This window comes from Pogona vitticeps, chromosome 2 (genome assembly GCF_051106095.1).
Source record: "Pogona vitticeps strain Pit_001003342236 chromosome 2, PviZW2.1, whole genome shotgun sequence".
NCBI lineage: Eukaryota > Metazoa > Chordata > Lepidosauria > Squamata > Agamidae > Pogona > Pogona vitticeps.
In genome coordinates, this window is record NC_135784.1 from 273788293 (window position 1) to 273815848 (window position 27556).

General features: G+C 40.6%; 3 long non-coding RNA genes across 3 annotated transcripts in view; 1 reads left to right on the forward strand and 2 right to left on the reverse strand.

The window, feature by feature from the left end:
- The window catches only part of LOC144587055 (uncharacterized), a 663623-nt gene that overhangs the window by 416453 nt on the left and 219614 nt on the right, over positions 1-27556 (forward strand). The window lies entirely within an intron of this gene.
- The window catches only part of LOC144587057 (uncharacterized), a 93333-nt gene that overhangs the window by 47276 nt on the left and 18501 nt on the right, over positions 1-27556 (reverse strand). The window lies entirely within an intron of this gene.
- Positions 19207-26735, reverse strand: LOC140704958 (uncharacterized). Its single transcript, XR_012084494.2, has 2 exons — positions 23734-26735; positions 19207-19910 (listed from the first exon to the last, which is right to left on the reverse strand). It is a non-coding gene; the product is annotated as an uncharacterized LOC140704958 (long non-coding RNA).

A 27556-nucleotide genomic window follows, 5' to 3' on the forward strand; every position in this document is an offset into this window, starting at 1 on the left:
AGTGTCATTGAAGCTACCAACGTGAATTTGACCCACATCCGGGAGGCAGTGGAAGACAGGAGGGCCTGGCGTGCTCTGGTCCATGGGGTCACAAAGAGTCGGACATGACTAAGCGACTAAACAACAACACTATCATCTGATGCAGTGGAACCGCGTTCCCATGGAAGAAGCTTTGAAAGTTTGACCATTTGACCTATACAGAGATTCTGGAGGTTGTCAAGCCTGTGCCACAGAGCAAATAAAAGTGCCCTGAACTTTCCATTGATCATGGCATAGTATTTCTGACAGAGAAACTTGGGCCAATATGGCTTCTTCAGCTTTGTGTACCCGATTTTGTCTATCCCTAGTCTTGACTTGAAAACTAAGGAAGAAAACATTCCAAAAAATTATTTGTACTACTTCTTTTTTTCAGATTCTATGCATAAACATTTCAGAAGGTCTTTAAACTTTTTCATGTGGCAAATAGGCATAAGTTTTGGACAGCAGTTATAAATAGAAGTTAAACACTCGGTATTATAGCTTTATAATCTGTATGACTTTGAGGGATCATTCTTGCTACTCCCTAAATGAAATATTTTTTTTTTTAAAAAAGAGATGGGATTGTGACAGAGCAATCAAACTCAGTGCTCTTAGCATCCGTGATATTTATTTTTGTTTTTCAATCAATGTTCCTTTGTAAATCTGTGGCTTATAATTAAAAATTCAGTGCCTTCCTGCCCTTTCCCAGAACGATTGATGCAAGTCACCTAGAGGTAATGGAAATCAAAACTTTGCTGCCTGCCCCTAACAGCAAGTGGGAATGAAAACCAGGTCTCTCATGGTGGGCTGTACAAAAGAGCCAGCATTAGTAATCTCCAGGGGGACCCAAGCTTGAACCCCATGTCCACTGGATCAATAGCAGGTTCCCATCCCTCACTTTCTTGGGTTGTAGGCAGGGTATCCACTATTGTTTATTTACAAGGCTTTTTGCTGCTTCAGTAAAACCAGAAATACCACCCTTTTCAGCAACCCTTCTGCTTTGATAAATGAAAGACATCTGTCGTGTGCTTCTCATGATAGTGGGCACTTTTGCTTATTACAGGGGCGGGGGGAAATATTACAAAGGAAGCTTTTTGCTTGGTAATAACTTTTTTCTTTAAAAAGCAAACAATAAACCTGCCCTCATTCTTTCCTCTCCAAAGGGTGCACATTTCTTTTCCATTGCACTCTGTTTAAACTCTAGCAATGTTGAAATCTGTTCAGTATGCCACCCTTCAGATCTCAAACATGAAAGCAGCATTTTAAGAGAAGTTCATAATGTTAGGACTATTGTTTTATGATGATGCTGTTGGCCCCTGAGGCTATCTCTGCCATGATACAGGCCAGTTGCGTTAATGACAGATGGAAATTTGTGAAGGAGTGGAAGGGACTCCTGTCATATGTCCTTCATCAAGTTCTTATTTGCAATTTGTGTGGGTTACTGGTAATTGGGACAGTGTGGTGTTTATTTTTCCTAACCAGGACAACTTGATTAATTCACATGAGAAGTGTGAGATTCCTATAAAGAAGAGTTTATATGCTATAGAGTTGCTTGCTTAACTTGAAAAATGGAAATGAAGAGTATCTGGAGAAAATTGTTTAGATATTTTAAAATTAACCTTTTAGAAGTAGCCACCATTGCATATATCATATCTGTAGGAGTGTACAGTATATCACAGAAGTGAGTACACCCCCTCACATTTCATAAATATTTTAGAAGATTTTTTCATATGACAACACTGAAGAAATGACACTTGGCTATGATGTAAAGCAATGAGTATACAGCTTATATAACAGTGTAAATGTGCTGTCCCCTCAAAATAACGCAACACACAGTCATTAATGTCTAAACCGCTGGCTACAAAAGTGACTACACCTCTAAGTAACAATGTCCAAATTAAGCACGAAGTGTCAATATTTTGTTTGGCCACCATTAGTTTCAAGCACTGCCTTAACTCTCTTGAGCATAGAGTTCACCACAGCTTCACAGGTTGCCACTGGAGTCCTCTTCCACTCCTCCACGACATCATAGAGGTCATGGAGGAGTGGAAGAGGTCTCTAACATCCACAACATCATAGAGCTGGTGGATGTTAGAGAGCTTGTGCACCTCCACCTTCCGTTTCAGGATGCCCTACAGACGCTCAATAGGGTTTAGGTCTGGAGACATGCTTGGGCAGTTCATCACCTTTATCCTCAGCTTCTTTAGCAAGGCAGTGGTCATTTTGGAGGTGTGTTTGGGGTTGTTATCATGTTGGAATACTGCCCTGCGGCCCAGTCTCTGAAAGGAGGGGATCATGCTCTGCTTCAATATGTCTCAGTACATGATGGCATTCATGGTTCCCTCAATGAACTGTTGCTCCCCAGTGCCAGCACCCCTAGATCATGACACTCCCATCACCCTGCTTGACTGTAGGTACGACACACTTTTCTTTGTACTCCTCACCTCGTTGCCACCACACACACTTGACACCATCTGAACCAAATAAATTTATCTTGGTGTCATCAGACCACAGGACATGGTTCCAGAAATCCATGTCCTTAGTCTGCGTGTCTGCAGCAAACCATATGTAGGCTTTCTTGTGCATCATCTTTAGAAGAGGCTTCCTTCTGGGACGACAGCCCTGGAGACCAATTTGATGTAATGTGTGGTGTATGGTCTGAGCACTGACAGGCTGACCACCCACCCACTCACCCACCCACCCCTGCAGCAATGCTGGCAGCACTCATATGTCTATTTCCCAAAGCCAACCTCTGGATATGACACTGAGCACGGGCACTCAACTTCTTTGGTCGACCATGGCAAGGCCTGTTCTGAGTGGAACCTGTCCTGTTAAACTGCTGTATGGTCTTGGCCACCATGCTGTAGCTCAGTTTCAGGGTTTTGGCAGTCTTCTTATAGTCTAGGCCATCTTTATGTAGAGCAACAATTCATTTTTTTCAGATCCTCAGATAATTCATTACCATGCAGTGCCATGTGGAACTTCCAGTGACCAGTCTGAGTGAGTGAGAGCGAGAACACCTGCTCCCCCTGCACACCTGAGACTTGTGACACTAACAGAAAAGTCTAATCCTCCTCAAACTTTCAGAATCAACCTGTGTAGCTTGTTACCCCTACACTACCAGAGTTCCTACTCATGTGACTGCTCCTAAGCATGTTCAGATGAGGTCCCTTTGGACAGCTTCCTCTAGGGAGACAGGAAGAATTAAAAACTTGGCTCTTTTGGCAGGCCTTCCCTCCTGTCAATACTTGACTTTATTTGTATTATAATTTTCTGTTTTCCCATCTTGAGCACTACTAAGCGTTACTAATTACTATTGTTTTGATCTGTTTTTAATTGTTTTTAACTGTTTTAGTTTACAATGTTTGATGGAACCCACCTGGAGTAGGCTTTGTCTGAAAAGGTGGGATAGATAGATAGATAGATAGATAGATAGATAGATAGATAGATAGATAGATAGATAGATAGATAGATAGACAGACAGACAGACAGACAGACAGGCAGGCAGGCAGGCAGGCAGGCAGGCAGGCAGGCAGGCAGGCAGGCAGGCAGGCAGGCAGGTAGGTAGGTAGGTAGGTAGGTAGGTAGGTAGGTAGGTAGGTAGGTAGGTAGGTAGGTAGGTAGGTAGAATCTCCCTTCTACATGTTCAATTCTGAATGCTTGAAGTAGGCGGCTGAATTATCACAAACCATGGATCTGTTTTGCTGCAAGGTTGTGCCTTATTGTCCTCTTAAGCACACTAGTCCATGATCCCTCAGTCCTCCTGCCCTGGAACCACTGCACTATTAAAAATAATCTTAATCATTTTAGAACTGCAGAGCTGGAAGGAACCCTATGGATCACTGAGTCCAGACCTTGTCAAGGAGGCATAAAGGGCTCTGCAGCCAGATACCCAAACCAGCTGAGCTAATCCAGAGGTTCTGGATAACTCCTGCTTTTTCATTTTAGGGCCTTCCCCCAAGTCATGTCCCACTAGACAGGTTGCCTTCTTCTCTTACAGTAAATCAGTTTCAGAGAAAGTGAGCATACTGAGTAAGTGAAAGTCCTTGAATCTAATTTGTATAATCAGAGGAGGCAAAGAAATTGAAGTTGGTGGGGACAAAGAGGGGGAAACTACTTTTTAAGACTATAACCCCCAGAATCCACTGTTGCCATGGCTACTGGCTGTGCTGGCTAGAGGATTCTTGGTGCTATAGTCCAAAATGTAAATTTAACAAGCTGAATCCTATATGCACCCATGAATCAGTGCTTTAGGCATTAGGTTGGGAGTTTGATTCCCCACTGTGCCTTCTTGACAGGGGTTGGACTCAATGACCCACAGGGTCCCTTCCAGTCCTGCAGTTCTAATATTAATATAATATATGTTTCTGCTGCTGCTTATCCTAGTTACTGAGAAGTCCCTTTGCGAACCTTTCAGCACTGGTTGTAATTGACAAGAAACTAGAGTAGCTGATGAAGATTAGATATAATATGTCTATCTGCTTTGCAGCCCCTGCCAATTTCTCTAAGCCCTCTTTCACCAAATGGGATATTTATATGGTGGGATCTCTATTTTAAAAAAATCAGTGATTATCAGTTTCCAGTAACTTTATCAAATCAAATGGGCTGCTATAGTCTAATTCTGGCATGATTCATGAACTCCGAAAGATTCACATGGACATGGCAGATAATTCTGTTTGTTTTTATCAAGAGGGGGAAAAGAGCTCTTTGCATATTGCAGGCCTAGCATTCAAACAGCTGCTCCTCGTTAACTTGGAGGCCCCATACCATGTGGTCTGCTTACCCATTGAGTTAAGGTCAAGCTGTCACATCTTCCCGGCTCCTTTTAAAAAGCCTTTTAATGAAAACGATTTTTAAAAATGAATTCATGACTGTCACCATCCTGTATTTCAAGGGTAAAGATAAGAATGATACAGGAGATTTATATCTGAGTTGTGATTTCAAATGACCTTACTGAATGAATGGTGATACTTGAGTGATACTTGAGTCTACTTTCACAGCTTTTGGAAGTGGCCTGATCTTTCCAGTAACGTGAAAAGAGTCTTTGTAAGGGAACTAACAGTGCTTATTGGCTAACCTGGCAAGAGGCTTGCTGAATTGACACTAGACCAGATGAAACTGTGTTGAATCCAAGCTGCTCTCAGTTTGGGGATGTTTGAAATTGCTTAGGACAATGCTTATCCCTGCCTACATTGTGCCATCATTGTCCCTGGCCTGAAGGAAGTTTGACTCTGGTATAACATGGCACCTCTACCCCTAACCTCATCCGCCCCCCCCTTTCTTTCTCCTTGACTCTTTTGCTGGCAGATCTTAGCCGTCAGGAGGTTGCTCCCTTAGCATTTCTCTGAGATAAGCCTGCAGAAGTGGGCTCTGCAACAGAAGGACTTTTTTGCTGGTCGAAGATGCTTGTGCTTAATCTTAAGCCGCCATAGCCACTGCACCTTTGAGTTAGAATTGCTTTGTAAAATTAGTTCACGCATTCCCATGTTTACCTACTTTCAGATTATCTAAAAGCAAATACCTTGGAGTGACATTTAAAACTTCAGGGAAATGGTCAAGTCATTTAGAATCTATAGGTCTGTCAACTGAGGTATCTGCCAATGCCATTTATTATTTTTCTTCTGAACCAGGTGGAAAGACAGTGGTGCCTCCAGTACAATTGTATAAGGATAAATTGATGCTTTCTCAGATGCCTCCTCAAATGCTCTAAGGAGCCCCAGTATGGGGACCTCTCAAACATTACAGTACTTGAATATGTCCAACATGAAATTTTAACCAGAGCATTAGGGACAGCAGGATATACCTCCCTGGCCATAGTCCATTCTGAGACATCATGCTACTTACTCAGTAGGTACTCTTGCTAAGAAAGCAGCTGTGCCGAAGGGGCTCTTGGCAACCAAAATATCCACATTTATATCTAAGGTGGGTCATTACCCGGCCTACCTCCACAGGAGGAGATATGAGGCTGCCTGAAAAGATGTTATTAAAAAGATTGTAAGATACTTGCATCCAGACTACCATGGCACCTGTAGTTAGCTGCCACTCCAGTAGAGTACATAAAGGGTTTTCATTGCTTTTTGGAAAGGTGGCCTCATATTTGCTCCTCATTAGCTCATACAAGCTGAGACAACTGCTAACTAAATGCAGACTGAAATTATTGCAGTTAAAAGAGATTCAGACATGGACCAACATGGTACAAATAGATATTGCCCAGCTCTAAGATGGAGGGCATAGTGCATTTTCTAACATAATTCCCTCAGTATGCAGATTTTAGGGATCAATATCTTAAACCCTTAGCAACTGGGATTAAGAACATCTCTTTATGTGCAATTTTATTTCTGCTAGCCAAGACAGACAACCACATATCCTATGGGACTGCTAAATTTGCTAAATGAGCAATAGAAAGTCGGAACTCATTGTATGCTTCACCGTCACTTCAAGTTGTAAGATTAACAGCTTGATACTTGTTTGATAACGCTTATTTTATTTTTTTTATTTTACAGTTTTTTATTGTTTACAGTATATGTATTTATATTTGATGTCAAATACTATATTTTAAAAGTGGTTTAATTTCTGTTTATGCACGCAGACTTTGCTTTATTGGCTAGGAGAGAATAAAGTATAAAGTACTGTATAAAAGAATAGCTGGATAGTTCAGTGGTTTAGGTATCTGGCTTCCAAGCCAGAAGCTAGGAGTTTGATTCCCCACTGTGCCTCCTGTGAGTAGAGCCAGCCTGGGTGGCCTTGGGCAAGCTGCACAGTCCTAGGTCACCCCCAAAAGAAGGGAATGGTAAGCCACTTATGTGTATTCTCTATCTGGAATGGGCTGTCATGACAGAAGTGACTTGACAGCACACACATACAAAAGAATATATTTAAAATATTATATGTCATAATATGATCTTTCACTATGAGAAATCAGCATAATGTTTTACTTACCATGTAATTGTCATAGAGCCCTGTATAAGACCAAGCTTTGCTTGAAACGTTGGTTGTCGATGTTCATCCCCATGAAAAACACTCTTGTCCCAACAATCCATTGTGGGAGAGGGCCAGATATTCCCTCATCATACTTGCTGGGGTGGGGGCAGGTTTGTCCATGACATCATTTGAAAGATTGCATGGACAAAAACCATGAAGAAATAGCTTTGTTTTCTTATTTTGAAGAATGTTTAACCAATCTAAGAGGCCTGATTGGTGATTATATATAAGATAGTGCATTCTGTTGTTCTCTTTTTATATTACTGTATTATATTTTGTGAATTGGGTGGGGATAGTTGTCTCCTTCCTTCCTTCCTTCCTTCCTTCCTTCCTTTCTTTCTTTCTTTCTTTCTTTCTCCCTCCCTCCCTCCCTCCCTCCCTCCCTCCCTCCCTCCCTCCCTTCCTTCCTTCTTTCTTTCTTTCTTTCTTTCTTTCTTTCTTTCTTTCTTTCTTTCTTTCTTTCTTTCTTTCTTTCTTTCTTTCTTTCTTTCTTTCTTTCTTTCTTTCTTTCTTTCTTTCTTTCTTTCTTTCTTTCTTTCTTTCTTTCTTTTGTTTAGTTTCACTATGGGAAACTGCCCAGAGTAGCCATGGTGTTTTTCTTTCTATAGAAGTAGACCAAGCCAATCAAGTCTGGCACATCCTTTATATCTGATCTCCTGCAGCAAAGCTTCTGCCTCCCCATCCTAGTTACAGCCTTCCCTTCACAGGAGGAGAATCGGATTCCTCACAGGGCACACACATCTCTCATAACATCTGGTTTGACCCTTTTATGAAGGCTTGTGAATGAACTCATGTGAAAATAAGTGATACAGACTAGAAATAGACTGATCCATCCATAAACGCATGTGATCCTTCCCCAGCAAAAAGTGCAATCAGTGAAGAACCAGAAAGTATCCTTTCTGTGACCATTCAGTAAATGTCAGATGTGATGAAAACTGACTCCATTTTCTTTCGTTCTTCAAATTGAGCTCAAGAGTTTCCTATCAGCTGCCTTAGGTCAATCCAACACATTATGCTGCCTCAGGTACAGCTGCATAATATGCCCCATTGCAAGTCAAGGTATATAGTAGCCACAGTCTTCCTGGCAACAAAAAGCCAGCAACAAATACATCAGATGATTAACCATTTGCTGCACAGAACCCTTTGTGCAGGGCAGCAGCTTCATTGTGCTTAGCTTTAGTGCCAGACCCACAGCTGGAAGTTTCAACACACTACTTTCAGGAGCAATTGAAATTAAGCAAGTAGAATGTCCCTTTTTAATTTAAAAGCCCCTGTCTGAAGTGTATTTAATAGTTTAAGCTGTTGGCAGATGTTAAAGCCCCCATTCAAGTGGATGCTGGAAAAATCAGAGGCACAATGGGAGACAGATTTCAGCCATATGCATTCAATATCTGGCAAATCTGAAAACTATCTGGCAGGGCATTATTACCAACATTAGCAATTACACACATAGAAAGAAGAAATTAACTTAGACAGGTGTCTGAAAGCTCCATATTTTAAGAAGCAGAGTGTGCTTAATGAAACACACAAGGTATTTAAAGGGTAACACATAGGGCTATGAAACCAGGCATGAATGTAGAAGAGATTTTTACTAGCTTTCCTAGAAGCTGCCTGTTACATAGTCAAAACACAAATGCTGGAAAAGGAAATCCAGACTGCTGGAACTAGCTATTACAAAGGTTGTGTGGGCTGCTGCCAAAAGAAACATTTCAGAGTCTCTTTCTCTTCTTTGTAATGACAAGTAAAATACATGTGGGTTGGATCAAGACATTGGCTTCAAAGCAGCATAACCAACTATTCTTCTCCTCCTACCCCACCTTCATTCCTCCACACCCCCATCCCCACCCCCAAAAAAGATTTGGAGGGTATCCCAGCCATTCAGAGAGGGCTGCATTGTGCAGTGGAGTGAACCTTCCTCCTGAATCCACTAATGAAAGTAATTCTAGAAGAGGATCCAGACCTTAGTCATGTTAGACCTGCATTAGTCTCGTTCTCTGTCACCTTTAGTTTTAGCCTCAGAATGCTTTGAAAAAATCCAAAAGAGGACTTCCATGGGCTGATGTCACTTCCAGAGAGAGACTAAATATTTTAACTATATTCTCTCACTCTGAAAAAAATGCTATATCATTATTTCTCAAATGGGTTCTATAAATGTATCACTATCTTTTTTTAAAAAAAAGGAAAAGACCATTTTGGAATAATAGTGATTAATACATTATTATCTTTTCCAGTTGTTAATTCCAACTACAATATGCCATTGAATCGACACACATTTGGTAATGTGGCTACAACTACACTGACAGAAAATGCAGGAAAAGTTAGAAAATTGGGATGTTCTGATTTGCTTTTTTCCCCATTGGCCACATGACATAAACACAAATATGAATAATATTGGAATCCCTCCCCACATCCATAGTTTTCCCCTCCATTGCTGTGGCTTCTGTTTTTTCCACAGTGGATCCATTCACATCAGTTCAGATCATGTGATCGCTTGAAGTAATGCAAGAAAATGTGTGTTGTGGTAGATGTGATGGCACAGCAGCTGCTGAGAGCAGGGATCCAGTTGGAGAGGACTGGATCTTCATAATTAAGGCAATTTCTTCTTTTAAGAAACAGCTTGGTCCAAACAGTGTTGCACTAGGGCATCTAGATACCCAAAAGAAAGAAAGAAAGATAGAAAGATAGAAAGATAGAAAGATAGAAAGATAGAAAGAAAGAAAGAAATCACTACTCAGCCCTTGTTTGCAGCTTATTAAAGTGGTTCTCCTGTGACCACATTTCCTACAGGACTACAGGAGTGCTACATTAAAGAGATGCAAACAAGATGGTGTAGCCAATTTCCTCCTCCCTATGTGGCCAATTAACGGAAACAGCCCCAGGGAAACCTGAATTCTCCAATGCAACTTCACAGCAAGTAAATTCACATACTTCTACCTGTGTAAACACACTCTGAATGTTATGTTGTTTGCCTTCTGCATGAGTAAGAAAGCAACAGGATTTCAGCCGATGTGCTTCATTCTTAACTGCTTGTATTTCCAAGCTTAAACCAGACTCTGGTTTAGTTCGGCAAGATAAACATTCCAAGATACTTAAGGATAAAAAATAAAATATTACTTCTGCCAACTGGAATATGCTTCACTGTATCTTGTACCCCTTTGGGGAGAGAGTTAGGACTTGGTTTCTGCAGTTGTCGTAACACACCAGATCATAATTTAAAGCATGCTATACTTCTCTGATAAATCTCTCAGCCCCAGTGGTTTCATAATTATTTATTATGGGCTCTAATGGTTTGGTTTGCTCTACTAAGTATAACCTCTGTTATCTGATGGTAAAGTTCAAAGAAAATATGTGCTGCTAAAGGATTGCCAATAAAAATCTGTGTAAACACCAATGACAAGGGAGAGGAGAGGAGGTGCAGATGACAGATACTCAGTCTCGGTCTGATTTATAGCTTCCCCATTCAAATTACCAATTCTCCAGGCTACAGAGACAACTGACAAGAATCAGAAGCAACAATCTGGGATCTATTTCCTGAATTGATATTCTATAAAAGAACTAGGAAAACTCTGTAGTCATACCATCAGAATACTCAGTCCTCGTACATATAGCAAATTAGATCCTGGCCAAAATCCACTTTGCTACATGGAATATCAGATTAAATATGGACAGGAAGCTAATTGGAAAATCTAGAGCCATTCCAATTGACTGCCATTAGACTTAGTAGCACAAAAACAGATGGTGAGAACCTTGGTTGCATATGAGGATCTTGGTAGCAGCCAAGAAATTACAAAGCCTGGGGGGGGGGGGGAAGGAGTGTATTTGTAACAGAAAAGCTGCAAGTGGAGGAATGGCATTTAATCTTATCCTTTCCTGCAACTCTTTTCCCAGCTGCTTACACACTACCTTAGTCTCAGAGTCATGTTTGTTGCCAAGGGCATGAAGTTTACAGGACAAAAACAGCAGGTAGGGAGTGGATTAAATACATATTTCTCCATTAGCAATACTATAGCCCAGTGGTCCCCAACCTTGGGCCTCCAGATGTTCTTGGACTGTAACTCCCAGAAGCCTTCACCACCACCTCTGCTGGCCAGGATTTCTGGGAGTTGAAGTCCAAGAACATCTGGAGGCCCACGGTTGGGGACCACTGCTATAGCCTACCCCTTGGGTATCCACAAAACGATGAGGGGAAGCTCCTCCCAATCTTACATGTATTTATTGTTTTAAAACACAGATGTGCCATGTTGTAGAGTGTTGTATGATGTGCATGTGAATTATGTTAACATACTATTATGCACTTAGCACATCCCCTAGAAAAATGCCCTTGCTTCTCTTTACTTCTTTAGAGTAATTTGGGGACAGGAGAAAATACTGCTCCTAGGCTGGATCCGTATTTAATCATAATGTGTACTCACTGAAATCAGTCCCTTAATGTACTTAATGTAGATTAACTGATTTCAATAAGCATGACAAAGCTGGGATTCAACCCTTGTGTTTGCCACTGAATAACTAGCTCAGTTCTTATAAACTATAGCACTCTATTCATCACAGTACATAAACCTTTCCTCCCTTTTTTAATGAGGAAAATTTGGTAAGAGCCTTGAATACAACTGGACTGCAGAACAACCACAGTAACATTTTACTGGAACATATGGAGGAAGAATACTTATTATATTTTAAGGTCTGCTGTTGAAAGAGTTGCTAGAGGATAGAAATGAAAGGTCTTGAATCTATTCTAACACAACACAGATGGAGAGTTGGCCTTTTCAGGATTTTTTTTAAAAAAAATTGCCACTGCAATAATCTCACCAGAAGTAAATTATTTCGCTAAGGTGAGTCCAAATGAAAATAAGAACCAACTTTTTCAATCCCTGTTGCAACTGGATTCACGGCTGCAGTTGTGACATAATTATTTTGTGGTTACCTGTTATAATTCATTTTACTGATAATCTGTAAAGAACGGATATCATAAAAGAAGGGTTATCATAAAAGGGTTCTTTACTTCTTCTACCATAGCTGTGCAACTCAGCAATATTTTGTTAAAATTACTATCTGTTAGAATTGCCAACTTTTTTTCTGATGGGGCTCCAATGCCTTTAATTTCTGTATGGCAGGAAAGAAACAAAGCAGATGCAACTTTTCAAGGAAAATATTCAATGGTTCCATCTGCTAAATGGATACCAGTCAGGAACCTGCTAGTGATGCATCTCAAACCATAGTTTGAAGCTGAATTATTTGGATATCCCATAGTTAAGATTACCATTTCTTCTGGTTTAGACAGAATGACAGGTAAGTAGAAACAGAAGTGAGGAGAATACACTAAATGCTTCACAATTGTGGATTACATGCACATAGTCGTAGCCAAAATGCAGACATGCAACTTGAAAGAAGTGACTCTGTACTTACATATATGTATAATTATGCACACACCTTTTAAGACATCTTAATTTAAGTGTCTTGTAATCTTTTTTAACTTAAGTGAACCACCCAGTTTTGTATACCAACTTCTCCAGGCTCTTCTGTCTATAAGAACTGTGTGGTTCTTTTCTCTCCTTTTTGTTGGTGGGGCAGGGATCCTTTTCTGCTATAAAACACCCAAACTGTGGAATTCACATTGTCTTTTCTAACATCCACCATTCCCCCCGGATACAGTGGTGCCTCACAAGACGATTGCCTTGCGGGATGAATAATCCGCAAGATGATTTTTTTTGCGATCGCTGTTGCATTTTGCAAAACGGTTATTCCTATGGGAGATTTTCGCTAGACGATGTTTGGGTCCGTGCTTCGCAAGACGGATTTTTTTTTTAGGACCATTGCTTCACAAGATGTTTTTTCCCCCCATTGGAACGCATTAAATAGATTTCAATGCATTCCAATGGGGAACTGCGCTTCGCAAGATGGTTTTTTCTATGGATAGTTTTTGCAAGACAACAATTTTTCCCCATTGGAATGCATTAAATAGATTTCAATGCATTCCAATGGGGAACCGCGTTTCACAACACAATGTTTTCGCAAGACAGCGATTTTCGCGGAACGAATTAACATCGTCTTGCGAGGCACCACTGTACTTTTTTTATTCAGAAGAATGTTTTATACTTAGTAGAATGTGTTGCATGGTTCTTAAGAAGTTCTTTTCAGCTGTGCTGTTTTGTGTTATTTTGTTTTATATTATGACCTCATACCTTTTTGTTCCTTGTTAAAAATATTTATAACCTGCCTTTCAGCCCAAAATAATGGGGATCAGGTTAACTGGCTTTTGCAAAATATGTAGAAAGAATATAATTAGTCTGTTTGCTGTTTAGATCTTTTTGACTTAATCTGGAAGAAAGAGAGGCAGGCAAGCTCCAGTAAAGAGCAAGGGTCATTAACTAGACGAGATATGACAGGCACTTTTTTGTTTTTACTGACTTTCTTATATTAAATTTAAGTATACTTTTTCTTATATTATTACTATTCACCTTATGAAACCAATGCTGCCAAGAAAATTTAGAGACCACCCTTGTACTAAAAAGAGGGTTTGCAAGGTGGCCCAGATTCAAGAGCAACTTTCACGTGCCTTCTTTGGAAGGAAACTGGTCCTAATGCAGATCAGAATTTCAGTGTGCATGATCAAAAATTAAATCAGCACAACCTCTGTGGCCAATCTTTCCCTTGGAATGCTTTACTCGATAATATGAATATGAATTAACAATCCTAAAAATGGAAGTCCCTTCTTTTACTACAGATGAAAGCAGTGCAATAGCGGAGCCACAGCGTGCATGGTGAAAGCTTAAAGAAGGCTTGATTATCAGAGAAGACAACATCATCTGCCACATAGTTTCTGCTCCGGTGTGTCCTCTGAATTTATTTGCATATTCTGGTTTGCCTCAACAAGTGTGTATCACTATGAGCAATCCCTGTAGTAGTATGAAGTATCTCTGTTGGAATACGAAGTATATTGGGGTGATATGCTCTTGAATGGGCAATTGAGACCCATTAACATTATAAAAACCCTACATTGATGAAGATGAACATTTCTAGAATTGCCTGCCTACATTTCTGGAATCTTCTTGGGAGCATGGCTGTGGAATTGTCACAATGAGTGTCTAGACTTAAAATTTTACTTCTGGACGTAAGTGATCCTTAAACTATGATTCAGTACCCACAAGTACAAATAAAATTCAACTTCTTCACCATCAGCATTTCTCTTACAGTCCCAGAGTTCCCTGTTGTTGTTGCAAAGATCAATCCTAGATCTCTTTGAACTTCAACATAGCTTGTTGGGGTGTTCATTGGTCCTAGTGGCTTGCCTTCCTTGCCAGTCACTTTAACCTTTTCAGTTTCTGTGTCTCCCAATTCAGTGAATAAACCTGAGACACAAAGGAAATTTTGTCTCATATGCAAGGCATATGAAATGACATGTCTACAGGAGTCATGGCCTATTAGGGCCTCTTGTTTGTCAAGGAAACACTCTTTTCGACCAGTTACTCCTTTGATAGGGTGGAAATGCTGGCCGCACATGGAGTTGGAATCCAAAACAAAAATTTCCTGTCTGTAATCAAGATTTTCTAATTGCTACCTCTTCCACTGTCAGTGCCATTCCATTATATAAGGAGAATTGAGACCAGGGTTTGGGGTCCTGTGAGAGGAAGGACCTGATGACACCAGGGGAGTGGGAATAATAGCTTCCAAGTTCAGTACTGGGGGAGACAGGAGTGAGAAAAAAGCTGTTGTCTCAGGGGTTTTTTGGAGCACTGTTCATTCTGCCAAGCCTAATTCTGCATCCTGCTCAGGAAGTGCATGGATCATACCTACCAAGCCACGTTCGTCTCCTGTTTCTAATTGTGGGTAATATCTGATGGCTAAATAACAGGAGGTAGATTGCCTAAATCTGTCCTTAGGCTTGGAAAAATCTCAGACACCCTTAATCAGCATGGCTTCTCTGGATTGCAAACTAAATCTGCCAGAGCTTTTTTTTTCCTATGACTGACAGACAGACAGACAGACAGACAGACAGACAGACAGACAGACAGACAGACAGACAGACAGACAGACAGACAGACTATTCGTGGTTGTTACACAAGGGTTAATCAAACATGTCCAGTTTTATTTTCTGACGCTTCTGGAAAGTATTTGAAATTATGTTCCAAAAATGTAAAGTTTTGAGAAGTTTATCTTGGCTTCAGTCTTCTGAATTTTCTTTATTACACCCAAGAGGATACACTTCAAAATCTTGAAGATGGTTTACAACTAAGATGGGAATCTAGTTTTCCCCTCTCAGCTGGGAACTGATTCACAAAGAATTAAGTAATATAAGGATTTTCACTATTTATATGATATATAGAATAGAATTCATTAATTCATTTCTTTAGAAACAGCCTAAGAGAATGAATACAGCTATAAGTGTGTTAATCTAGAGTAGGATGCCTCATATTAGTCAATTGTGTGATCCAGCTTTATAGCTTCAGAAAATCTGAGGGAATAGTAGGCATGACCAGAATGAAAAGAAAGGGAATATAAAGAGAAATAGTATGATGGTGAGATTTTGACTTTGTCTGCGCCATCTTTCTGAATTCCTAAATTGTTACTGCTAACAAATGGACATTTGTCAAGATTTTTAATACAGTAGAATGCTGTAAGTCCATAAAAATGCCTTATAAATTGTAAAGAGACAGAACCTGTTCTGCAAGATTGGTTGCTCCATGTTAATTTCAATGTTGTTGAATAATGAGAATAAATCACTCCCAATTTGTCAAATGAATCCTAACCAGGTTTTTTGTTTAAATTCATTTCAGTCTGGTGGGATTAGGTATCATAAAATGTAGCTTTATGTAACATACATTTTTACAGTTCCTGCCTCTAATAATATCACATAGCATATTGTTATATTTTCAGGACACAAATATCTATAAATACCTACAAACTGATTCACCATATAAAAAGAATAAGCCCTTTTAAAACACAGATGACCTTATAAATGTCTTATGTTTATGGTAGGAGGACCATTTCTCACTGTACCCTGTTTCAGAAAAGGATAGGATGTCTGCTGTACAGCTGGGGCAGAAACTGCTAGGGATCAAAGCATGAATAATATAGGATCATAGTCTAGGAAGCTGAGTGGGAGCAATGGCTGGTCCTCGCTGGATATAGTGGAGGAGAATGTGCATCAATAGATGAGGAGCCAAGGGGTCATGAGAAGCACAACCAACCACATCTAGTTTTCTACAGCTTCATCCCTTGCAAGGTCAAAGTACACAGTCAGGTGGTCAATAAACTGATAGACTAGGAATCTGCAGACCAGGTTTCAAATGCTTTCCCAGCCATGGAAACTCACTGGTTTTGCACTGATAATGCCATGCCTTGAATATTTCATTTAGCTTGAGAATCCTATAGAGTTGCTGTAATAAAATGCAACTCCAGGGTACATAAGACACAAACACTTAAACAATTTTAACAGTTAATGAAACTGTATAATAGAATCTCATCTTGGTTTAAAAGGCGTAGGCACAATCTCATTTGCTTCGATGCTGATATAAAAAGTCTGTAGATTCCACTACCTTTACAGCAGTCCCTGTTCTCCACTTAAGCATCTTATTTCTTGATCAAGAAGTTTTGGCTACAGAGGTATCAAAAGCATAATTTGTCCATGTTACTCAAACCTTGAAATACAACCTTCTCAAAGTATATATGGTTGTCACCACAGATTAATACATGTGTACTACTGGATCAAGAAGAAGAGAAAGAAGAATTTATGCAGGCATATAGATGTTGCATAACAGCAACGAGGAGAAGCATGGTTTTGCTTCATCAGATGATAGTAGAAAACAATGAAGGACTTTCAGTATTACAATTTGCAAGTGACAAACAATGTTTATCAACAATATCCCCATAGTGCAGGAATGCAGAGCTTGAGAAACTGTTACATGGACAGCAACCCAGGTGTCCTCCTGGATCAGGGGTCTCCAAACTTTTCAGTGGTAGGGCCACATCATATATGCTCCACATTTTTGAGGGTCAAAGAAAGACACGTGTGCATGCCCATCCACCCACCTGCACTCTTGCATGCAATCCTGCATGCACACACACACTCTCGTATGCATGCACGCATGCACACGCCAGGCCGGATAAAAAGGCAAGGCAGGCTGGATGTGGCCCACAGGCCATAGTTTGGAGCCCGCTGTCCTGGATGATAATGAAAATATGCATTTATCAAACCTTTGACTTAAATTAGGTTGTCTTCATATGTGCAATGAAATTCATATGCACCATCCAGGACCATGTTATATATAATCATAAAATAATTATAAAACCAGGTGTGAGTGATATATTTTGGGACTGTCATGAATCCAAAGAAACAGTTCATCATATCATAGCTGGATGCCCTCAACTAGAATCAACGGGCATCTCCCTTTGAGCTGCAGCCCTCAAGAATCCGGGTCTGAAGAAACTTCCATGAGAGTGTGATTTGGGGGCACTTGCCTTCCTGATTTGCTTCCCACTTACCCTGGAGTTCACTTTTGCCCAAGCAGACAGCCAACGTGCAATTTGGAATCTAAAATCTCTTTCGAAGAGACACATGTGGGTCAATCCATTGGTCAAGAAGGTCATAAATTCAGGCGTTTAGAATGTGCCTGCTCCACAACTCAATGCAGTAAGAAGCACGTGTGTTTAGTCGTTTAGTCGTGTCCGACTCTTCGTGACCCCATGGACCAGAGCACGCCAGGCCCTCCTGTCTTCTACTGCCTCCCGGAGTTGTGTCAGGTTCATGTTGGTTGCTTCGCAGACACTGTCCAGCCATCTCATCCTCGGTCGTCCCCTTCTCCTCTTGCCATCACACCTTCCTAACATCAAGGTTTTTTCCAAGGACTCTTTTCTTCTCATGAGATGGCCAAAGTATTGGAGCCTCAGCTTCAGGATCTGTCCTTCAAGTGAGCATTCAGGGTTGATTTCCTTTAGAACTGATAGGTTTGTTCTCCTTGCAGTCCAGGGGATTCTCAAGAGCCTCCTCCAGCACCACAATTCAAAGGCATCAATTCTTCGGCGGTCTGCTTTCTTTATGGTCCAGCTCTCACTTCCATACATCATGACAGGAAAAACCATAGCTTTGACTATTCGGACTTTTGTTGGCAAGGTGATGTCTCTGCTTTTCAAGATGCTGTCAAGATTTGTCATCGCTTTCCTCCCAAGAAGAAGGCGCCTTTTAATTTCAGGGCTGCTGTCTCCATCTGCAGTGATCATGGAGCCCAGGAAGATAAAATTTGACACTGCCTCCATATCTTCCCCTTCTATTTCCCAGGAGGTGATGGGACCAGTGGCCATGATCTTAGTTTTTTTGATATTGAGTTTCAGACCGTTTTTTGCACTCTCCTCTTTCACTCTCATTACAAGGTTCTTTAATTCCTCCTCACTTTCTGCCATCAGAGTGGTGTCATCTGCATATCGGAGGTTGTTGATATTTCTTCCGGCAATCTTAATTCCGGCTTGGGTTTCTTCCAGTCCAGCCTTCCGCATGATGTATTCTGCATATAAGTTAAATAAGCTGGGGGACAATATACAGCCTTGCCGTACTCCTTTCCCAATTTTGAACCACTCAGTTGTTCCATGACCAGTTCTAACTGTTGCTTCCTGTCCCACATATAGGTTTCTCAGGAGACAGATAAAGTGGTCAGGCACTCCCATTTCTTTAAGAACTTGCCATAGTTTGCTGTGGTCCACACAGTCAAAGGCTTTCGCATAGTCAATGAAGCAGAAGTAGATATTTTTCTGGAACTCTCTGGCTTTCTCCATAATCCAGCGCAAGTTAGCAATTTGGTCTCGAGTTCCTCTGCCTCTTCGGAATCCAGCTTGTACTTCTGGGAGTTCTCGGTCCACATACTGCTGAAGCCTACCTTGTAGGATTTTGAGCATAACCTTGCTAGCGTGTGAAATGAGTGCAATTGTACGGTAGTTGGAGCATTCTTTGGCACTGCCTTTCTTTGGGATTGGGATGTAGACTGATCTTTTCCAATCCTCTGGCCACTGTTGAGTTTTCCAAACTTGCTGGCATATTGAATGTAGCACCTTAACAGCATCATCTTTCAAGATTTTAAATAGTTCAACTGGAATAAAGAAGCACACTTTATATTAAATGCACAAATAAATGGTGTGTTCAGGGAAGACATTCTTAGAGTAGCAATGGCATCTTGTCTGTCTTTTTCACAGCAATATTCTCACTGTGCATGTGTTGCTCTGTTTTATTTTGTCTTTTGGAGGAACAGACTTGAGAAGAAAGAAAACTGAGAATGTTTCTGCAAAGGTCAACTTCTCCTCATACAGATTTGGACTTAGGAAGGTCGTTGCAAGGACTCTGATCTGAGTCATCTGCTCCTAATATAAAAAGTCAAGGAAACTCTTATCGTTCCCACGCCTTGACTGGCAAGCTGAGATATGTGGATATTAAAAAGAATGAAATATCCAAAGATGTACATATATAGCTCCTAAAGAACCGTGACAAGTACAGTTAAGGCAGCTTACCCAAACCTAGCACTTTCCAGATGTGTTGAGTTACAATTCCTATCATCCCCATCCAGAATGGATACTGATGACGATATGGATAATGGGAGTTGGAGCAGCATATCTGGAAGGCACCCGATTGAGAGAGGTTGTTCTAAGGGCAAATCAGTGGCTCAGAGGCAGTCCCTTTTAATGCTGTTTCGCATTATTTTAAAATCAAAACCATAGTCTGTAATCATAGGCTCAGACAGTCTAAACCAAGCCTAATTATCTTTCAGAAATTATGTGAATCTTTTTTATTTGGAGAAAGGGTTGTTGCTGATCCCTAGTGACCTTTCTGTAATGGCGTGGATCCAAATTTCCCTCCCAAGAGGCGGAATATGTTTTGCGGAATGTGACTTTTGGTCCTCTCCTTTCACTCTGTTGTCCCTCTGTCCCTGGATCTGTAGATGGAAAGAGGAGTTAGAAATCTTCTCATTCGAATAAATGGAAAAGCAGTTTCAGATCCAAATCTAAGTGAAGTCCAACTTACGGCAACCCTGCTCAGGGTCTTCTAGGTAAAAAGTACTCATTAGTGGTTTATTGGTCCCTTATCTAGTGGACCCTCTAGAGCTGTGTAGCTTCCCCAGGGCCATGCAGGCTAGCTCCCCTTTGAGGAGGCACAGCTGAGAATCAAACTCCTCACTCCTGGCTCTACAACCAGCTATTCCTTCTCTGCTCAGCCAACTAATTTTACACAGCAACAGTGAAAAGCTGTATTTTATTCCTAAATTTGGCTGATGAACTCAAGAAAGCCTGGGGAGGTGGGAAACATGTATATTTTCAAAAGGGGTAGCTGTGCTAATCTGTTTCAACTTAATAAAAAAAAGCAAAGGTAAAATAATCTTCTGACATCTTTATGACTGGCAAACTTGTTCTAGCATGGATTTCAAGTTGCTTCTTCAGATGTGAAAGCAGAGATTTATGTGTGATAGGATTTGTGAGAATGTCCCAGTTCTGGTACTGAAATCAGAGCTCAGAAGCAGCATGTTCTGTAATTTGATGTCTATTCTTCTAAGTCCCAATTTTATTGTGGATTTACATCAGTGTAAATGCTACAAAGGCATACATGAGAGTGGCAAATTTCTGCTAATTAATAAGTGGCCTTTTACATTCCTGGTCACATAGCTGGCATACAATTAGAACAGTCAACAGTAATTTATTAGTTAGCACATTGTTGCCACAACCTCTGCCATTTCACTTCCACTCAGGTCAATCAACTGGAATTCTGGCTCCCAGTTTTGTACCTTACTCTAATCAATGGACCACATCACTGTGGTTAAAAAAAATACAGGGACGAAAGCAAAGCCTAAAAGTCTTGGGGTGAAAATGAGACATTCAGAATTTGATGAAATTAAGGATCATTAAGTCATCTTCATTGTCTCCATACCTCATAACCTGACATAAAATTCAACACTGTGAAATTATGATGCAGTTCTTGTCTTGGTGGAAAAATCTCACTTTTCATGACTGAAAGGATTACTCAGAAGCCTAGAGGAATACAGATGGAGCAAATTAAAGGATCCCATGCAGATTCCCAGAGTGTGCTCTGCATTATCTGTCAATGCCCTCCACAAGGAACCAGATCCTTCCTGAGGGCAGGGGAGACCTTGACTGTCAAGAGGCCCTTTCAACTCTGGCTACAGAAAACCTGGTTTGTTTTAATGTGAAATCTCATCCTCAAGGAAACCTTTTCCTGTCAACATCACACAGCTAAAAACTGAGAGTTCTAGTTATTTTAATCTTCTGCCGCTGGGTGTATTGGTTGCCAGCGCAGCTGCTTTGTCTGTCTTCTGCCACAAGATATTTTGTCCTAGACTATGCATAGATGTGAGAAAAGCAATGAATAACATGAAAAAAAAGCTTCTTGGACAAAGGCAACCATAAAAACCAGAACAAATTGTTGCAGGCAGACTATCCTGCTATGTTAGTTATGCTATGTCAAATGGTCACAATGCCAAGTCTATCTCTGGCACGTAACCCAGTGGTTCTGCTGACTTGGAGATTCTAGGATGTGTGGCTGGAAGAAGCTTTATATGTAATGTAGTACTAAACTTATTACTACATACTATCAGTAGTAGAACCAGCATCATAGTAAAACCAGTGGGAATAAAATTTTAGGGGAATAAATGTGTTACAATATAGCAGCAAAGACAACAAAGATGTCACAAAACTGAGTAGCTAACACATTGAAAGGCATCTTTTTTAAAAAAACTATATTTTAAAAAAGATCTTGATAGCGCTGGTTTGAAAATAGCAGAACAACATTTCATGGGAATAAGTGCAATGTGGTAAAATATACCAGATGGGTGGGATATAAATTGAAGAAAGAAAGAAAGAAAGAAAGAAAGAAAGAAAGAAAGAAAGAAAGAAAGAAAGAAAGAAAGAAAGAAAGAAAGAAAGAAAGAAAGAAAGAAAGAAAGAAAGAAAGAAAGAAAGAAAGAAAGAAAGTTAGTTCTACATTTAGGAAAAAGAAACCAACTGCACAGTTACAAGGTGTGAGATACTTGGATCTGCAATAGTACATGCACAACGTTGTTGTAGATCACAAGCTGAATTTGAGCCAACAAGGCAGATGCTACTTTAGGCTGAATTAACAGAAGCATAGTCTCCAAATCAAGTGAAGTACTGTTCCCCTTCCCCATTCAGCACTGAGTACTACTGGCCTCATCTTGAGTACTGTGCCCAGTTCTGGACATCACAGTTTAAGAAAGATGCAGACAAACTGGAACAAGAATGCTAGAGCCACTGAGGCTCGCTCTTTGCCTCCCACCCTCGGATAGCGCGAGACCTTGAAGGTCTCTCAAGAGATCTTAGAGCAAGGGGGGAACGCCAGGTTATTTGGGGGGCATTCCCCACTCTAGCTGCCCTCTTCTCTTTTGGGCAACTGATAAGGAGAGACAGCTCCGTTGCAGCGAAATAATTGTACCACAACCAGCAATCGTTCCTGGAGGAAGGGAGGGTAGCATCGGCTCCCTCCCAGGGTTATATTTACTTATTTTACTGTTAGATTATTTACTGGTGAATTATATATTTTTTAAAAAACTTGAGTAAAAACCTTAGATAAGAAGATATTTTAGGTTGATATGCAGGGGGTATTGTGCTGGCTGTGGGTTCTGGGGCTTTAGTGTCTGAGGCTCGGCCTGGATTTTTTTCGGTAACGATGAGGTGTGAGCGGGCTTTGTTCAGCTCCCAAGCCTCAAACATTGTACAATTCAAATCTGCGTCCTCCCCCCGCTCTTCGTTGCAACGGCTGCTTGTACTGGCCCAGGGTGGGCTATTGCAGCAACGAGGCTCGTATTATACGGCCTAGTAGTAGTAATAAGCTTGCAAAAGAAAAAAAGAAAAAAAAGCTTTTTACGCGGGTGGGCTTGGAGTGATATCAAGGCCTATTCCACTGAGTATCAAATCTGCATCACCCCTCACCCCCCACTTCTATTTATCCATAACAAACCCGAAGGTGGGCCCGCAGAGGATTAATGCGAAGACTGGACCCATATTACATGGGGCCTAGCAGCTTAATATATATATTTTTAAAATATTTTTTAAAAAATAAATAAGTAATAAATTATCAAAAATAATAATTAGGAATTAAGTTAATAATTAAATACCATCCAATTAATTTACCCAGAAATATGTGTGTGTGTGTGTGTGTGTGTGTGTGTGTGTGTGTGTGTGTGAGAGAGAGAGAGAGAGAGAGAGAGAGAGAGAGAGAAAGAGAGAGTACGTGCATGCGTGCGTGTGTGGTTGGGTACGGGTACGGGTATGGGTATGGGTATGGGTATATCTACATATAATATTGAATAAATTAATGAACAGTATATGAAATAATTTAATTTATTAATATCATACTCCTATAGTAAACTAATTCGATTTTAAAATTCATTAATTGGTTAATAATTACTAATAGTGTTGAATAATTAATTAATTTAGCTAATAAATTAACTTAAAGCTGTTTGATTAATTTTAAACTGATAATTAATTTTGAAGGTGTGGTTGTTTGGGACATTTAGTCAAATAAGTATCAATCGATTATGAAGTAATAATTTTGGTTCAAAAAAAAAAAAAGAAAAGAAATAAATAGCCAGGACTCTCTTTACTACTGGTGCAAGTAATTGCTACGCACCTAAGGGGTGCTAAATTAGGAAACCAGGCTCCAATCCTGTACGGAGATGGGTTTTCAACTGTATTGGCAACCATATTGCTGAGGCAATAGTGAGCACTTACCCAATAGAAAGCCTTGGTTCATAATGGTGTCTGAGGGCCAGTTGCATAATGGATATTGTGTCTGACTACGGACCAGAAGATTTCAGCCAGCCAGGAGTTTGGCTCCTGGCTGGCTTGGGTAGAACACTGCAAAGAAGGGGAAAGAGATGGTCAAGAAAAGGCCAGCTTCCCAGATGTCACCTTCCCAATCCTCTTCCGACGAGGAATCCTAGCTGCTTTGGAAAGAACTTTTTTAAAAAATCTCTGCATCAGAGGCTGAGCGGCTGGCGAGACAAGCTCCACAGCCAAGTGAGGTTCAGCCACACAGATCAGACAGGGATGCCAAGAGCCACTGTAGGCTCTAAGCCACTGTAGGGCTAAGCTCAAGGCAATAGCAAATAGATTTGCTGTTCTTGAGACAGAGCAGCTACCTGAAGCAACCACCCAATGTGATGCAGATGGGACTTCTTCGACTCCAAGGTCACGGCGCGTGGAGAAGGACAGGAAGTCGTCAATCCTGTAACTGCTGAAACAGTGACTGTGTGGCTGCTCTTGTGATACTATTGGATGAAAAATTCCACAGGCGATATTTGACATACAAAGGATGAAATCAAGAACATGCTAAAGAGGGAACACAATTTAAACCCCATAAACACAAATTATTTACATTTAGAGGCTCATTTTATGTTAATGGACAAACAATCAAAACAATACATAAAATAAAGCCTCTTTTGTGTTTGGGGGTCTTTCATTTAAACATGTGCAATCAGTCCTTAAGGATTTTCATCTCCTGATAATGGGTTTTCTTTTATTTCTGTCTTGACTTGCAGAGCTTTCCAGATCACGTTTTGTTTCTAGAGCTATCCAAGGTCCTGCAACACCAGTTTTATGCTAAGCTTCACAGGTTTATGGGGTCCAGTGATGGGTTCAACATGTGGTTGGGGCAAGCAAGACATTGTACAAGACTGTGTAAGGATGGTAACAAGATTAGTCATGTAAAATGTCTTGCAAGTACAATACATACTGTATGGTGATTACCATATGATTCACAAAGCAGATGATAAAACTCAGATCTTACAGCTTGACACAATATACACATCATTGTGTTGTCCCAGACATTCTGTAAAATGTCTGAATCTGTACTTTTTCTTTTGCTTCTCTTCTGTTTCAAAATAGAAAAGAAAAATACTAACAATTGTTACATTTCAATATTGCTGTTACTAACTAGCAATGTGACAGCAGAAATTGTGGGGGTAAGGAGGGAGGATTCTATTTATGACAGATAAGGAAAAGATTTATCAGAAAAGAAAGGCAATTTGAAGAGTAAGGCCCGTTAGCTTCCTGTCTCTTGCCTACAGATTGTTATCCTTGGCAGCGAGTAAGTGGCTTAGCACAAATTGGATTTCACCCAAGTAAAAGAACAAGCAGCCTTTCAGCCAAGCCAATGCGTATTATTAATGTTCAACTGAATACTGAAAAGCTGTATAAATAAAATTATTCAGATAAAGACCAGCCATAACCTATTTTTTTAATTGTCTTCTGAAACAGGAAAGCAATTGTTCTGATGGGGGCACGTGCAAGGGTAAAAATCAGTTTTAAACAAGCAAACAGACTTTCAGTAAAATAGAGTTAGGGGGTGGCGTTCATGTGACACCTGCACAAGACTCCCAAATGGAACTCTGGAGGTGATCCAGCACTACTGAAGGACAGTCAGGGCTGAGGGACATCTCTCTCACTCCCATTTCCCACCTCTTCGTCTCTCAGTCTCTCATACATATACAAATCCCTGAGAGGCAACTTCGGCAATCAGCAGCTGGAGGAAGGATCCACTCCTGTGTCAGCCAAATGAAGGAGTGGGAATATCCTGTTGCCAGGCAAGACAGCAGAGGAGGAAGAGCTGAGGGGAAGGGGGTAGGAAAACCCGGACAAAAATATCCTTTTATAGCTATTTTCTCTGATCCACAAATTATAGAGTAGAGTTAGTGGGAGCATGCAGCTGCAAGAAGAAGCATCCCCATATTTGTGCATTAAATAGATAGTTGGTGCAGGATGAAAGGGGTAGTGTCTCTGTGCCACAGAGCCTGAAAATAACAAATTACAAATAACGCAGTTTCCAGTAATGGTTTACCTTGAGAAGTAATGATAGCATAACAAAGTTAAATTTCAAAAGTAGATTTAGCAAATATATTCAAATTACATTCGACTATTACTTTTAAAGGATCTTAGATGACTTTTTCAACACATGGTTTCCTTTTTTATGTTAATAAGAATAACAAGACTTATTTTCCACCAGCCTCCCATGTCACTTTTTGTTGCAATATTTGAATCTGTCATGTCCCAGGACCCTCGACCCTTTCCCCTAGGAAGCTGGGCTGAGGGCGAAGGCCAGGTCTGTTTGCATGGATGCCTTGCTGAGGTTTTTTTTTCCTGGGCTTTCTTTTTGTCTCCTGAGCACATGGCCTGGGGGTGGGGCCTAGGGGTGGGACTTCCTGATTTAAAAGAGCGTGTCCCAGGACCGTGTGCCGTGTGAAATTCTCAAATTTTATATATGGCCTTAATATGATAAATAGGAAAGGCAATGAGATTTGCATAAGCCAGGGAGTCAGGAAAGTTTTAAGGATCAGATCATACTTTTGCACTATTAAAGAGCAGGCCGGGTAGGTGGGGCTCGTCAGCCATGGAAGGCAGCCCATCTAGGAGAAGGAAAACTCCAATTTCTAACCTCCACTGCCTTGTGGCTATATCCACTCATGGAAAAGGCTTCAGGAGTTAACCTCGAGGCAAAATCCGGAGCTGGAGTCCCGAAGGCAGCATGTGTCGTTCTGCCAACTCCTGCGACATTGCTGGAACCAGTTGTATTGGCTCTTGCCTTTCCATTGGACCATTTCAGCAATGTGGAGAGGGGGGATCTGCTGCTTGGGTAACAGCCTATCCTCCATATTACCTTACCCGGGCTTCATGCTCTGGAGAGGACACTCCTCAATTCAGAGCATGTTACCATAGTCTCTCGAGACTGAAGGATGCCTATGCTTATTTGAATCTGATAGATATTAATGATGTGAAGGAACTATATCTGATGATGCCTTTCTAGTGATAGACCTGTACTATTATTTTATCATTGTTATTGTTTCCATTTTCATTCAATAAAGATTTTTTTAAAGAAAAAGAAACATTTTGGATGTGTTTTAAATGGAATTTCTCAGGTTTTATGCCATTCTCTTAATAATCACAAATTGTTTTCATTCAAACAAAAGGGAGAGAAAATAATAAACAAGGAAATCAATGATGTGATGAGCTACGTCTTCAGTATTGTTGTGTGTAACATCTATGGGTTACTTTCCAACCACTGTTATATTAATGGGGACAAATTACTTTAGAAAAGTAAGTTTCCAAGATCTGCTCAGGGCAGTGGAGTAAATTTAGAAAGGGAGCTGAGTTCACAGCATTGATTGCTATAGGCAAGAGTAAACCTCTTAAAGATACATGTTGTCAAAGAAGCCTTATCGCAATGCCCATCAGCAGCGCCATTGAATGTGTTCACTTCATCTTTTGGTAGGAAGAGGATAGCATAGTCCCTCTGGACATGCAATTACAGCTGGACCATGTCTAATGTCTCCGAGAGCAATAATCCGTGCAACGGGCCTGGTGTCGGTGTGGGAGTTTCATAATAACCTCTCCACCCCACCCCTGTTTTTAAAGGATGAGCTGGTTTTCAAAACTTGGCCAGCAGGCTGGCCAATCCTAGGGACCTGTCACTCTTGTTGTGGCTACATCAACACCAGGCTTGATTGCAAAACAGAAATAAAGAGAATCGCTGTAGAAACTAAAGCTAACTGTAGCCAGA